The 15,370-nt window shown below is 37.6% G+C and overlaps 1 long non-coding RNA gene across 1 annotated transcript; it reads left to right on the top strand.

Annotated features, from left to right (window-relative positions):
* The first annotated feature begins 5,578 nt into the window (after nt 1–5,578).
* On the top strand, nt 5,579–7,024 carry LOC140002032 (uncharacterized). The gene is made up of 2 exons (XR_011807888.1): nt 5,579–5,639; nt 6,356–7,024. It is a non-coding gene; the product is annotated as an uncharacterized lncRNA (long non-coding RNA).
* The last annotated feature ends 8,346 nt before the right edge of the window (nt 7,025–15,370 follow it).

Raw genomic sequence — 15,370 nt, 5'->3', positions numbered from 1 at the left:
CTGTCTCGTTCTTGAGAAAGTTGTTTTCAGTGACAAAAAGCATGGCACTATTAAAAAATAATTAGTTCCTTCAGTGCAGATTAAGAGGGAGAACGGATTTAATTCCTGGTAGTATAGCTTTTGAACGTGCAGGATGAACCCTACTCCAAGCAGGATGTAGGGGATAGGTTAGCCTCCCACCCATAGGAGGCTGGGTGAACACTGCTAACTGGCTAGGTAGTGCATAGTTTTCAACAACTTACAACAAAGCCTGTGCTGTCAGGCTTTGCAAAAGTTGGTTGTTAATATCCTGTGTAATGTTTAGTACTCAGAGGATGAACTGTCATTTGTGCATTTGGTCACTACTTCCACTGAAGTCAAACTTATAGTAAACTGGGAACTGTGAATTAAGTGAAGTGTTAAGCAAAGTAAAGTGTTCACCCCCCTGCACCTCCTGTTCACCCCCAGTAAACAATGGGAATAGGAGGAAATCAGGTTTGGTTTCCTGGCACAATTTGGTTTAGGCTTCAGTTCCAGAATGAGGCAGCCTGTCATTCCAATTAATTTCCTTTGGAGGTGTGTTTTCTGAATTTTCACTGCTGGTGTACTACAACACTGGATCTTATGTCCACAAACTGCAAAAAGGATGCTGTGTTGTGCCAAACCACCAATACCAAAACCACCAAACCACCAAAACCAAACCTTTCTATGTTTAGATGATCAATTGCTTTTTGGGTCAAGGGCTGCATGAGATTATTTGACAGAGGACAGCTAAGTCCATATAAATAATAACAATCATTTAAAAATTAGAATTAGATGCTGTATTTTGTCTTAAACAATATGAAGATATTTAGTAATACAGCCATTCAGTACAACTCTAAATTGTTCTTGCAACCAGTTTTACACTGTTTAAATGCCAATTGATAATCATGCCAAATATAATGTGACATGCATGTTTTTCAAGTACATATGCATGATCATTTGCATGAGCTTCCATGGTTACAATACTTGGCTTATAAACTATTTTAACAAATTTTGAAGTGTTTCTAGTCATATCAAATTCAATGCTAGAAGATAAACAAAATGGTTTCAGAAATATTTATGATGCTGTGCTCACTATTAAACATAGCTTAATGCATTCATAATAATAGGAACCTGAAGTTGTTATCTTTTGAATGCATATGTCACACAACTGTGAAATCTCATAAGACCACAAAATACTGTGTCTTTGCTACTCTTTGACTGATACAATGCCCCACGAAGTCAGTAGAAATTCTCTTCTGAGCTGAGATAGCAGGATAACACTGCTCTTCTGTTCCTTTGTCATAGATTTCTGTAGAACTGCACATGCATCGTGTCACTGCTTTTAATTGGCTCTGTTATCTGTCAGAGTAAGTTATTCTTCAGACCTCTTTTGCATCCTTGGTATGCGCTGTTATCACGGTGCCTCCACACTGGGTGTTGTGGGTGGTCAGCCCCCGGCACAGGGATGCATGTGTAAGGAAGGGGTGCTGGGATGCAGGGAACTGTGGAAGGGCTGAAGCTGAGGATGTCAAAGCCAGGAATCAGCCTGGTGTTAAGGGCCTGGGGGAAGGAAACCCCTGGGACTGCAGCTGTGCTCCAAGACTGAAGACAGGCTGGATTGCAGACATATAGCAATGCTGAAAGGCTGGCTGCACTGTCAGAGCATGATGTCTCTTGTTTCACAAGAGAATTGTGTGCAATCTTCCGGCCTTTCATGTCTTGCATTTTATCCCGAGACCCATCTCCCTTTGAAAAGGCATTAGAAGGGGGTCTAGCATGTCTGTAGGAAGGGTTTTATTTTTCTAGTAGGAGAAGAATTTTCAGACATTGCATGCAAATTGTTGGAAGGAGGGGTCACACATATAAACTTGGAGTATGTGAAATGTGAGAGAAATGTGTTCTGTAAACGATGTATTTATTTGAATGACTGATCATGCTCAAACAATGCATCTTAATTGTTTTCTTTTCTTTAGAATTATCTTGCAGTCCAAGAAAAAAATAATATAAACTCCACAAAAACAGTCTCCAAACTTTATTGTTGTAGTGTAAGATTTTAGATGAGATTATATGCAGACAATTGTTGGAAAAATCAAAGATACTGCTTCCATAATAACTGTGGCTCTGCCAAGACTGAATTTGCACTGCATTCTCAGAGATCCTATGTCTATACAAATGAGTTACAAGACCAACGATAGGGAATTCTTTTACATAGTTGCCTATCAATCACTGATGAAAAAAAGTGTAAATTTTCTCTGAAGTTACTTTTGACTCATGTTGTTATATAGATCTACTATAAGGTTGGCACTTTATTTTAGAACTTAATAATTATTTTTTTAGGACTCCAACACTTTCTGGCTTGCATAAAATCTCTACTGTTCTCTCTGTTGAATCCTTTCTTCATTAGTTTCTTTTAAATTTCAAGATGCTCTGTGCTGCCCCTGACACGAATGTGCATCTCCTAGTGGAACTTCCTATGCTGGTCAGATAAAAGGCAGTGCACAGTCTTTTTAGATTGATCTACATCTAACAATGGGAATAATTGTGGTGTTAATATGCATATCTTAGAAAGCAAGTCAGGTGGTATTGAAGTGCTGGAGGTGTTTTGATCTACAGACACAGTTTTGGTACATTGTAAGAGGAAAAGGCTCTACTTAGTATTCAAGGAGGGATGAACAGATTGAAAGTTATGTTTGGGATGGGCTCTTGTCACTACTGAAAATATCTGGAGTCTCCAGGGAGTCTATTCAACTCTGCCACATCTATGTTAAAAGGAAACAGCATCAATTGTGCTGAAGAACTTGGATGAGTTTCAGAAAGCCACTTCAGTGCAACTTACTGTTCTATCAGTTTTAAAGAGTGTTGTACCCTTTTCAGACAGGATAGGATATGAAAAGTAAACAAACCATTCCTGTATCCAGGATGAAGAAAAACAGTGGATGAGGAGGAGCATGGAAAAACATACTGTAAATGTAGGCTTTACTGCAAGTAATGGCACAAGAACTGCTGCGTTGGCACTGTGGAGCTGCTCCGTGGGGTGCAAAGTAGCTGTAAAAGTCTGCACAGAGTGACCAAGTTTCATGCTCTTTGCACAGATTTAAATAGCCAATAAGTGAAACAGCAACGAGTCAGACCCAGGTATGGGTTATCTGTGAATACTCAGTAGACTGTTCAAGATGAAGGAGGTTTCCTTGCCCACTGTAAACAGTATCTGCTGCCCACTCAACAGCTGTTTCATGTAATTGTTACTTTTTTTTTTTTTTTGGCCAAAATATTTTTATTTGTGTCTGAAAGAGCACCTTTAAGATTAACTTTGAAAAATAATTTTTAAGATGTCTTATTTGCCCTTGACAGAAAAATTCTCTGTTGGGGGACTGTGTCACAAAATGGAAGCTGGGGTTCAGGCGTGGTCATGCTGCTCCTACCCTTACCCCACATGACTACACAGTAGCTTGAATTGATCACAGCAAGTAAATTGAAGCTGTTAGTTCATTTAATTGTCAGTTCTGTGTCTGTGTACTAAGTCAGTCAATGATTTTTCTGAAGTGACTTGTACTACATCACAGAGCTGCTTTCATGGCCATCAGATGTGTATTGATGGTGCTAATGGAGTCACTGAGCCAAGCTCTCATCTAGCAATGTCATAGCTCTCCAGATATTGATCATGATGGCGATTTGTTCTGCAGCAGTGTCCTGAAAGCCCAGGCAGTATCAGAATCCAATGTACTAGTTAGTTGATAGGATGACATAGCCCCAGGCCTGAAGAGGCTACATGTAACTTGAAAGAAGACAATAAAAAGCAAAAGCAATGGTGTTGATGGTGATATAGAATATACAGGTTAGCTCTATAATCATTGAGATTCAGTGACACTTGGAATAACTTCAAAATAATGAACATAGCAATGACATTTTAAGTATTGAATTTAATAGTCATATTTTAATTAAAAAAGACTTAATAATGAACCTTGCCAGCCATTCTGAACCTAGCTACCATAGATGATTAATTTTTTATGGATTGTGTGACAGAGGAGCTTTGATGAATATTTGAAAGAAGGACAGCAGCAATCTTCTAAGTTAGTCTAGGGAAAATTTTCAGTTGACCTGAGTGCAGCAATAGTCATATTAGATCTGAAAGCATCTTGTAGAAAACAACTGTTAGGTCACTAGTCCACCTCACCCTGAAGATAGGATTTCTCTTAACTGTATTCTATCTAGAGATGTGTCTTCATGTAATTTTGAAAGCTAACATTAATTTCTCCTTATTTTCCCTCCACTCAGTCTCCTGTGCTGCTGTAAATAATTACTCTGCCTCTTGGATATTTGCAGCCTATCAGTATCTAAGCCTAGACTTACCACTTCTGATGACTGACAACCTCAGCTATATCTGAACTAGCCACCTAGGAGTGCAAAGCTGTGCATTCCATTACTGAGCCTTTGAGAAATACATTACCCTTCTCTACCTCCTTTGCATTTAAGGAAAATTCTTTTTCTCTATAAGCTCTTTTTCTTCAAAGATTGCTCTCTCTTTGTCAAAGTGCTTTCCTTAAAAATGTCTCAAGACCTGTTCTGGGGAGCATACCAATCGTTTTCATGAAGGATCAAGAAAGCAGAATAACCTGTGGCATCGAGAGAATTATTCCACATGTGCAATTAGATAAGATGAGATTGATGTTACATCTGAGAATAAGTAATTTCTTTTGCAGCAGAAACATTTGATTGTTATTTGCATTGGCAATCACTTCTGTCATTCTAAGAATTCTTCTAAAAAACAGGATTTTCTGTATAAACCAAAAATATCACATTTCTAGAGGCAGGTCAGTGATGATGCATAAATTTTGCATAAATGATCTAGGATGATGATAAGTAGTTTGCAACCACTTGACCCATCCAGAGAAAGGTGGCTAGGGTTTACAGGGGAGAAATAGTAAAGTTGTGTACGTATTTTTGCAAAGTGATGACATCAATTGTAGGGCCACGAACAAGAATTATTTTTTTCTCAGAATGAAAAAGAAAAAAAAAGTATCCAACTGAGCACCAGTGGAGGAACACTTAGTTAATGAAAGTGCTAAGCCTATTGAAATGTTGAGAGCAAGTCCTGTTTCCCTCCTGCTTACTGTACTGAAGCAAGACCATTACTGGGAATGTATAGCTCAGCTTTAAAATTTGAAGCTCTTAAGAAAGCAAAATATTTTTTTTTTCTTTCCCTTTTTTAAAAATTGTTTTCTAAGAAGTATTTGCAGAACTCTTTAACAAATGATCTAGAAATAGTACTTTATTAATGTACCTAAGAAACAGTAAGTATGTTATGGTACTTGCATAGGATATTACTTTAATGAGTAAATCTGGCTCTCACAAATCAGGATTACATTGTTAGAATAAGGACTGATAATGTGAATAAGTGCTTTCAGAATCATATTGCACCCTATGTTTTAAAATTTCTTGAAGTTAATGGTTCCTCCAGCTAGTAGTTTACTGCCAGGAAAGCCATCCATATTGACTATTATTGCATATTAATGGCTCTATCAGGTATTTATTTTGCAAGTTGCTTGGTTGATTTTTTTTTTTTTTTTAAATATAGATTTCTCCCAGGGGTGAACAGGCTGCAGGAGAAGTGGAAATTGCCACTCCTATTTTGCTAGGTCTGGATATTTCAATGTATTTTCAAACTATCAGATCTATTACAGAAGCATTTGGTGCTGGCGTTTGGATTCCAATAACATAATGGATTGCAAGACTTTTTGTGATATAAATGTGAACTCAGAAACCAGCTGGCTGGACCATGTCCAAAATACTAGCATGTAAGGAATCACAGGGGGCCAACTTTCCAGTAGAGTTGTAGATACTAGTCTTCAGTGCAGTCCATGAAGGAGTCAAAGCTTTGTATGCAAATCAAACTGCAAATTTCCAGCTGTTACAGTTGTGTGAGCAAATGTAAATTTAGTGTGCATAAATTTAAAGTCCTCTTTAAATTGGTTGTGCCAGTATCCAAGAAGTGATGAGTTTATCAGTGTTCCAGATATAGCATGTAGTTGCTGCAACACATTATAAACAAAACAATTAACTAAAACATATCTACATTTACTAAAATAATTTACATTCATGGTAGACTGTGGGGCACATTTAATGTCTTTTTGCTTTGTGTAAAGACAACAAAGAATCTTGCAGATTTGTTAATATTTAAATCAAGCTTCAAAGTTAACACAAATGACTCCTTTGATGGAAAAGTAGATTTTACATATTGAACTAAAAGTCTTTTTTTTTTTTTTTTGTTACATGACATACAACATAGACTTCACATATTCAACCAAAAATCTTTTTTTACATAACATACAGCATTTTTTTTTTTTTATTGCAGATTTATTTTTGAGAAGACCTTATACACAGACACTGCCTTCAAGAAGAAACTTTGGAATTTTAGGGCTATTTGAAACCAGTGTATAAGCATATGTTGTATGTCATGACTATGATGCCTAACATGCAGTTGGATGAAAAGCACTTGAAGTACCTTTAGACTGAGCCCACAATAAAGTTCTCTAATACTTCAGTGGATGTAGCGCATGTGAAGCTACTTCAGAATGAAGCCCATAATCCTAGACCTCTTTTCATGGGAGGCTGAATATATGACGGTACTTACAAAAAACAAATCACAATGGAGGACTTGCAACAGTCCATGGAGTTACACACTTTGCAGGGTTGCTTTTGGGGCAGCACAAGACTAGACAGTAAGACTTAATTTAGCCTTATGCATGTGTACCAGGATTTGCATAATTGAACTTTGCCACAGTTAAATTCCAAAGTAAAACTAACTTGTGAATCAAAGAATAATTCCAAAGAGTGAGGAGGTTCATGCATTCTACTGTTTTACTACTTTGTCCCACAACAAGTTGAAATATCAGATGGACAATGGATTTGCAGAGTTACCGTCTCTTCTCGTGGCTCTCTCAAATTTGGATTACAAATCCAAGAAACTGAAACTTGAGGTAACAAATGTTGGCATTAAAAAGTGGTATTTGCTTCTCAGTAATTATGAGTCAATTTATAGATGCCTTTTTTTTTTTTTTTTTTTTTTTGCTTGGAAGAAAATCTGGTTTTGAACTACTGGAAAATTAAAACAGTTGTTCAGAACATTTGAATTTGCTGAATTCTTTTTTGGAAGCAGTTATTGGAATCAATAGTTCTTATACATCAGACATAGTAAATCCAAAATAGGTTCTAAAAATTAGGCTAGTCATTACCTAGCAAGAACTGTTACAACTGATTATTTTTATGCCCACACTATGAACTTGAGAAGACCACTTTTCATAAAAATGCTTTTATATGAGTTTACAGACAATGGACTCAGTAATTCAAGGCGTTCTGCCTTTATTTGAAAGTTAATTTGGATGAAAGTAAGGCTTGCATTTCAAGTGCAGAAGCTCTTCCTGCTTAAGTCCATGTGTGGACACTTCTAATTCGGGAATCAAAATGTCTTCTTGTTTCACTTAATCTACTTTGAAAATAGAAGTGTTTAACTTAATCCTTCATTGAACTGGAACAGGTCCACTTATTCCAGTCCACCTGTGAGTTATGTTGGAAAAGGAGTAGTTTTTCTGAATAACGACTATTCATTTCAGAAATGTTTTTCCAGCTACTTTAGGTCTGAGTCTGATCTCAGCTGACACACATTACAGTCATCCAAATCTTAAGTCTAAATTTTGCAACCATCTCATCAAATAACAGACTCCATTTTAAAAGTTTGTAAGGCTGGACTCAAAACGGAACCAAAGCTGTATAGAATATCCGTGACAGAAACATAACTTTGATTTTGTGGCTTTTACCAATCTCAGACTATAATTAACTCTTTGTTGGCTGTAGGTATGATAGCAGCAGTATTCTGTAACCATAAAAATGACAGTAATGATGGTCATTAATTGAACAAATTAAGTCATTTGTTGTTTTGGTACAGGGGAAATCAAGTGCACAGATTCCATCAATCTCAGTTAAATGATGCCATGACTTAGAAATGATTCCCTGAATGAAGACTTCAGACTGCCAGCTTCAAGGAGCAAGTCTTGTATCTCCCAGTTTCTGAACTGTGCTTAACCAACTAGAACTGCAATATGATTGAAAAGTAGAGACATAATTGCAAAATATTATATAAGTATATTTTGGGCACTTAATCTTTGGGCACTCATAGATTCTGAGATTTAAGTAGAAAATCCTTGGACTTTAGTCACCTTGGGGGGGGGTGTGTGTGTGTGTGTCAAAACATTATTTTTGATTATTTTTTTTTTTTAAAGTGAGAATTCAAGGTCCTTATGCAGTCTGTGCAGTGGCTGATGTATGTACTTGGGTTACCCTGAAGGTCAAATGCTCAGTGTGTTGGACATTTCAAGCTACTGTCCTGCTTAAGTTCCAAATCATTAGCCTAGCAAATGGGAACTTAAATATAAGCGTAGTCAATGGGGAGGAAAGAAGTCACTGCACAGTATATCTAGTGATAGAAAATGCTACAGAATGTGAACATAAATTTATAACTCGATGTTCCTTAATTAAAAAAAAGAACACACCACGAAGAATCCCCTCCCCCCTGACAAGCTTGCAAAAACTAGGACTGAATTCCCAGTGGGAATAATAAGCAACAGCAAGAGTGAATGCTGGGAGAAAAGAATGCAATTGTATTAGACTCCATCACAATGGGAGGTAAACCCAAATCATTTATAAAAGGTAAATGCTGGCAGAACACAGGGAGCTCAGAGCACCACACTGCAGGTGTGATTTATGAGGCTGGGGACTGGCTATAAATCAAATCCTTTTGTTTTAAATAGTACTGCTTCAATGCAAGAGATCAGTTTACATGTAGAGGAAATGATGAAAAAAATGCAGTGTATTGCATCCCAAGAATATTAGAGAATCAGATTTACAATGTGACTATCAGTACCACATTCAGACAATAGGTATCTGATGCGCAATTTAACGAATGCTCCCACTGCTTGAGCAGAGTGCCCTAATCTAGCAACTCAAGTTTGCCTTAAATGTATTAATTTGGGGATCTATTTTATGAGACCAGCTGTTAAAATCATTGCACTTATGATCAGGAATGCATTGGCTATTGTTAACTAGCTAGAGGTGTCCTTTTATGCCACCAAAGGCTGTGCCTGTTTCTACGCTAGCCATATTTTTTCTTTAATTATGAAGGTTTATGGGTCTCATTATTTAGCAGCCTTGTCCTGTGTAAATAGGTGAATAAAACAATTAATTTCTGAGCATTCAAACAGGCACTAGGCATCCTGGAAAGTTATATATGATTACAGGATAATATCTCTAAGTAAAAAAAAATAAAAAAAATTCTCCCTCTGTTAGTGGTATAATTACCAAATAGATGAGATTTTAAAGGTAATGATCTACCAGCAAAATGATCTCTTTTGCTCTGCTTTCCAGATCTGCCAGGGCTTATCTTGGCTGCATGTTTTGCATTCATTTTGCATACATACCACTGGAGCAAACTATATGCCTGAAACCACACTGTGTGTCCTGCAATGTGGGCCAGAGAAGCACTTAGAAAAGCTGGGAGAGGACAAAAGGCCTATATAAAGGGAGGTACAGCAGTTTTATCGCTGTTCAAAGAATTTTATAATGAAACAAAAGCTGAGTGTGTTGCACATATCCTAGCCGTTTTATGCAATGGTAATATATCAGCAATGATTTATCCATGCGGATGTAAAAAGTTGCCTTTAATTCACTGATAAGCAGAGTGCCTTCATGTCAGCAAGGAACCAAGAGACATCTTGTATTGCAATGCTTTATCACAATTCAATTACTTTCCAAGAGTCCAAAAATGCAAGCACTGTAGAAACACATGAGCACAATTTCCAGGATCTTTCTGAGACTCTGATATTGATAGCCAGCATCAGCTATTGCTGGAGGCATTAATATCAATTGCTAGTGTGAGGAAAGTATCATTTCACCGAATCATTGATTTTTTTTTTCTTACTTATTATTATAAAAACACATTTAGTGCCATTAATTTATGGGGCATTCTATACATGTAAAAGTATATTTCTGCTCAGTAGAGCTTGCAGTCTAAATTAGACCAATATATGAAAAAAGATATATTGATGATTAAAAGAGAAAAAAAGAAGTGAATGAAATTGCATTTACCTATTCCTTGAATCTGACCATGTTTCCAGTTGCTAATGGGCCCAAATTTTAAAAGTATTTGAGCTTCTATTTTCTGAATATTGGGGTGCTTAAATATCTTTCAAAATATGGTAATTTTACGAGTGGAACCTTATGGTTTTATAAATGGCACCAGAAAAAACACATCTAACAGGAGATGAGCAAAGATGCCTTTGTGCCTTATGAATCTTATATTGTCCTGGACACTAGAGGCAATTTAGATAGTCTTGAAAGGGGTCTGCCATGTTGTGAAGCCCTCTCAGGTTGCAGAGCCATCTGTAATCTTCATAACACTTTGAGTTTTAACTAGATCCCTGAAAACTCTTTCCCTTTTAGGCTTTTTTTCCTAGGCAAACACTGTATTGTTTCTCTGTCTATTGTGTCCTGTGAGAGAAATACTTTTGTGGGCCAGGGTAGTGTTTTAAAACCCATTTTTGCAAACTCTTTTGCCTTTTACACAAATAAAGATGTCACTCAAGAGACCTTATTACAACAGTCAAGAAGAAATATAATTAAAGCAGATTTAAAGATTGAATTTCTTTGCCATTATAAAGGTTAAATACACGGAAAAGCAAAAGAACATTTGTATAGCAGCAACAATAATGAAGGGTTTACATCTGCAGCCTCCATGAACAGAAGAGGTTGTGGGTTTCCCTATGTACAGTCATCAGGAGTAACTGGTAATTACCAAGTTCAAAGCCCATTGTCTCCTCTAAAAAGCCGACTTGTTTTTTGGGGTTGTTTCAGCATGACGTGATGTCTGACGGCTCTATTCCTTTTATAGGCCTTCTTGATATGCATCGAATCCTGACCTGGGATGGAAAGCAATCTTTGTGAACATTTTTACAGAATGATGTGTAATAGATCCAGCAAAGGCTGAAGGCTGGTAATAGTGACTGATGTAGTACCATGGAGAAAAGAAATCTGAACACTGCTCTCCAAGGAGGCTGAGTGAGGAGGGAGGTAATAACAAGTTTCATTGCCTAGTTGGAGTTGACAGAAAGAGAAGTGATTTTGCTCCTCAAATTGTGCTCAGAGGACGGGAGGCAGCATGTATTTTATAATATAGGTGGTAGGTGATAGGAAAGGCTGTTCAATAATCTAGGAGGCATTGTACTATGTACAAAGGTCTCCTGCAAAGCTGATGCATATTTATTTCCTACTGCGGGGATGGTATGTTGACTGCCTCCCTGCAAATCTTGAATTCAGCCTTGCCATGATTTGCTGTCTATAATTTCATTAAGCCAATGGGAATTGCACTGAGGTAAAATCACAAGAGAACTTTTTGTATTCTGTAGCTGACAGGGAATGTCCTGAATTTATTCTAATGGTGTGGTTTTACTTTCAGGTAGATATTGGCATGCACAAACCCTTTCAAGACGTCCGCTGAAATGATCCATAGGAGTTTCATGGGCACTGCTGTCTGCAGGCTGCACGAGGAGGGGAATTCACAAACTTAGCTTCTTAAACCATAACCTTCCACACAGGCAGCTCAAGTAGGTCACTTACTGAGGGGAGCCAGGAAATGCACATGCGTGTCTGATACAAATCTGTTAGCCTGTCTAGTAACCGGGAGTGGCCAACAAACGTGCATCCTGGTTTGTCAGATGTGTTCATACATTTTCTGAGATGTTACAGATAGAGAGTGAATATCAGGCCTTAGAATCTGACCTTAAAAAGTAGATGTCTTCTAAGATTTTATTCAACTTCCTCGTGATAAGAGTTAGCTTTCCATCTTAATCAGCATTTGTGACTTGATTCAGCAAAGCATTGAAGATGTGCTTAAGGCAACCTCTAATCAGCAAAACTTTTACCTTTCAATACCTTCTCCAGGAACAGAGATTAAAATTAAAAGTAGGTTTATGTGCTTAGCAAAACTAGGTTTCAACTTGGGGGAAATCAGTCATGATGACTTGGTTCATAGCGCAAGATTTCTCCATTTTTACTGAGGAGGGGACTGGCACAGAAGGTGTCATTGGAAACCATGACTACTTGTGAACAGTTAGCAGGAGATTTTAGAACCCTTTGTTAAATAATAACTAGGGATGCGACTAGGTATAAATTAAGCAAAAATGTTAGTTTTTAACATTTGGATATATAAAAAGATTTTTTTTTTGAAATACTAATATTTCAGCGTCAAAAATATTGAAACATTGAAATATTTGTAATTCAGAAAAAGACTGCAGTCCTTTGTAGCCCTCAGGGTCTGTCTTATGCCTATATGCCTGCAGATAGATATTCCCTTTCTATGTCATTCTTTTTCAAGATTCTGTTTCTGTAAAAAATAGTAATAATAAAAAAAGAGCAAATAAATACACTGAGTTTTTGTGCTGTGCTCCACTATTCCTCTGGTATTGTGCTGCAGGATACAATAAAGACATAAGGAGTCAGAATAAAGGGATCAGGAATAAAGACATTCCTTTATTCCTTGTCAGGAAAAGAAATGTAAGAAATCAGGGCTGTGGAGGTTGCCCTGTTAGTCAACCCTAATATGTATAAGAAATACCATCTTCGGCTGAGCTGTTACTGGAGTTGTGCAAGGTCTGTTCCACAAAGATGCTTGCAGTCTGAACATGGGACACGTTTCACTTCAACATGCCATTGACAGCAGCAGTATCTCTCTTCCTCCCCTGCCATCTGCAGACCAGAAACATCGCTATCTTCTAGCCACTGCAAACTGAAGAACCCAATCATCCTTATCTACTCTCCAAAATGTGCACTATGAGGAATGTCCCACAAATGGTAACTTCCTCTTGTGACTCAATGCTCCATATTAATGTCAGTCAGGATGGCTCCTGAAATGTATACATGTTTTTTTTAGCATTGACATGAACACGTTCTATTACAAAAGAAGTTCATTAGTTGAATGGAGCATTGTAGAAATTAGTATTCCAGATAAGAACAGTTTCTGGTCTGGTGCCTATCTTCAGATTTGCCAGGGGCAATACTGTAAGAGTCTGGCAACAGGAAAGATTATTTGAAAGCCTTGATTAGGCCTTAATACAGGTGATATTTGCTGCCTTTAATATCTCTCTGATACGTTATTATCATAGTCCAGTGATTTATAAGGTTTAAGGTGGGCTGTCCAGTTGCAATGTGGAGGATCCTGTGGCACTAAGGGGCATGGTTTTGTGATGGGACTCAGTAGGTCAGCTTGATTGTTGGACCTGGTGATCTCAAAAGTCTTTTTCAACCTAGATGATTCTATGATCCTTTTGGACAGCCCACCTGAAACCTTCTAAATCCCTGGAAGCATGACTTCAGAACAAGAGTCTGGATATGTTTGTAATAATGTATACTCCTATTTTTTTGTTTAATACTTATAAAAGGTATGAAACAGGGTAAGCAAACTATTGCTTCAAAGGAACATATATGAAAAAAAAGATTTGAGAACACAAGTCATAATTATTGCATATGGCATTCATTTTAATTTCTAATTAAGCTGTGAGCTAGAGAACGTCTTATAGACATGTCTTCTACTGGTCAGTTGCACTTAATGGAAAAGAACAAGTTTTTACTATTTTTAAATGACTTATTTAATGTCCTTGCAAAGTTTCTCCATAGTTCTAACCCTGGTAAGAATTTATTTTTTAAACCTCATAAATTAGAGATTTTTTCTATTAATTCATCTGGCATATCTATTGATAGCAATGTTAGATGATTTTCGTGATGTGTTGAGCAACTGGTGATTGGTCCAATTTAGTTCTCAGTGTCAAGGAAGCAGGAAGCCCCTACTTTCCAGAACTTGCTCCAAAACTTTGTATACTGTATATATTCCAGTCACAATCTCTATCTGTGCAAAATTTGGAATAAATGTATTGAAGTCAACAAAGCTGTTTTAGTTTAACATAATGTAATAATAGACTCTGTCCTCAAACTCCATCTATCATTCCAGCACTCGTTAGGCATTCTGGTTTTGTTCATAGTAGGAGCCATCATAAAGAAATTGATTTTCCTCTGTTCACTCATCCAATTTATTGTAAGAGAGCTCCATGTTCATTTGCCCATTTTTCAGCATTTTGTGGGGTGAGAAAGAAACAAACCAAAAGAAATCATCAGCAGAAGTAGTTATCATGTTGGGTAAGACTCTGCTCTCATTTATATTGGTGTAAATGCAGAACAGCTCTACTTCTCTCAGAGGAGTTCATTTGTGTTAATTGGGTGTGACTAACTGAAGATCATGCCCCGAACCCCTATGCCCACCTTCTCTACTCCTATTTGCTGCATTTTCCTCAGTTACAGAAGAGACTTTTCATGGCTCTGTAACCTACATGTTGTTATGATTTCCATTACCTCTGCTGTTCCTTCCCCTCCTTCCCTTCCAGCTATGTTCTCCAAGTTGGACAGTCAAATACTGTGTCCTCCAGGGTTGTTAATGTCACACTATAAATAGGCTGGGAAGCAACGTTGTTGGTACAAATTAATTGGCTCCATCCTCTTTCCTGTCCCCAGTGGCAAAATTGTTCAAGACCACAACGAATCTGGTCTCTGCTATCTGAAGAACAGGACCCTGGGGTTGTTTTTGCATCTGGGTCCCTCACAGGGCTGCACAAAGCATGGTGCATTTCGGTAAGGATGCCACCCTCAGCGTGTTGAATGTCATGCAAAGGCAGTGACAGAAAACGAGAGCTCTCTCCTCCGGCATTTCTCTGCTCTGTGAACAAAACGGCGTTATTGGTAGAGCCAAACTGAAAACTTTCTGCACAGTTGGCTCAGTTAGAAATCTGCAGTCAGGAATGTGCTAGCTGGTAAATCTGTAAGCTGTGAATTGAATAGAGACTTGACATGACAGTAGATGAGGTGATCCAGTAGTAGTTTTGCTTTCCCTTTATGCCACTCATTGGCTTCCCATTCAGCTACATCAAACAAAAGCTTCCCAAGCTCAACTTCAGGGCCTTTCAGAAGTTGCCTTTATTGCCATGGCACCTTCCTGTACCAATTTATCAGTTTGATGTCCATCCCCTGCCTCTGGGGCTTTGTGTTTTCTATCATGTACTTTCTGTTTCTGGCATGGGTTTTCACTAGAAAACCAACCTATATATATCAGTATATCAATATTTTTTTGCCTGCCTACCATTTTTTCTTGCCTTCTGCATTTAGCAACATTAGGCCTTTAAGTCACGGAATAGCTTGTTTTGTTTTGCCGTAGATGCTGTATATTTATGTATGTTGGGTGGGCTAAGATCAGTACTATTCTGGTGGTGCTGCATTT

Source organism: Anas platyrhynchos, chromosome 3 (genome assembly GCF_047663525.1).
Source record: "Anas platyrhynchos isolate ZD024472 breed Pekin duck chromosome 3, IASCAAS_PekinDuck_T2T, whole genome shotgun sequence".
NCBI classification, from domain to species: Eukaryota; Metazoa; Chordata; class Aves; order Anseriformes; family Anatidae; genus Anas; species Anas platyrhynchos.
The sequence above is the reverse complement of the archived record's forward strand: the minus strand, read 5'-3'. Positions and strand labels throughout refer to the sequence as shown.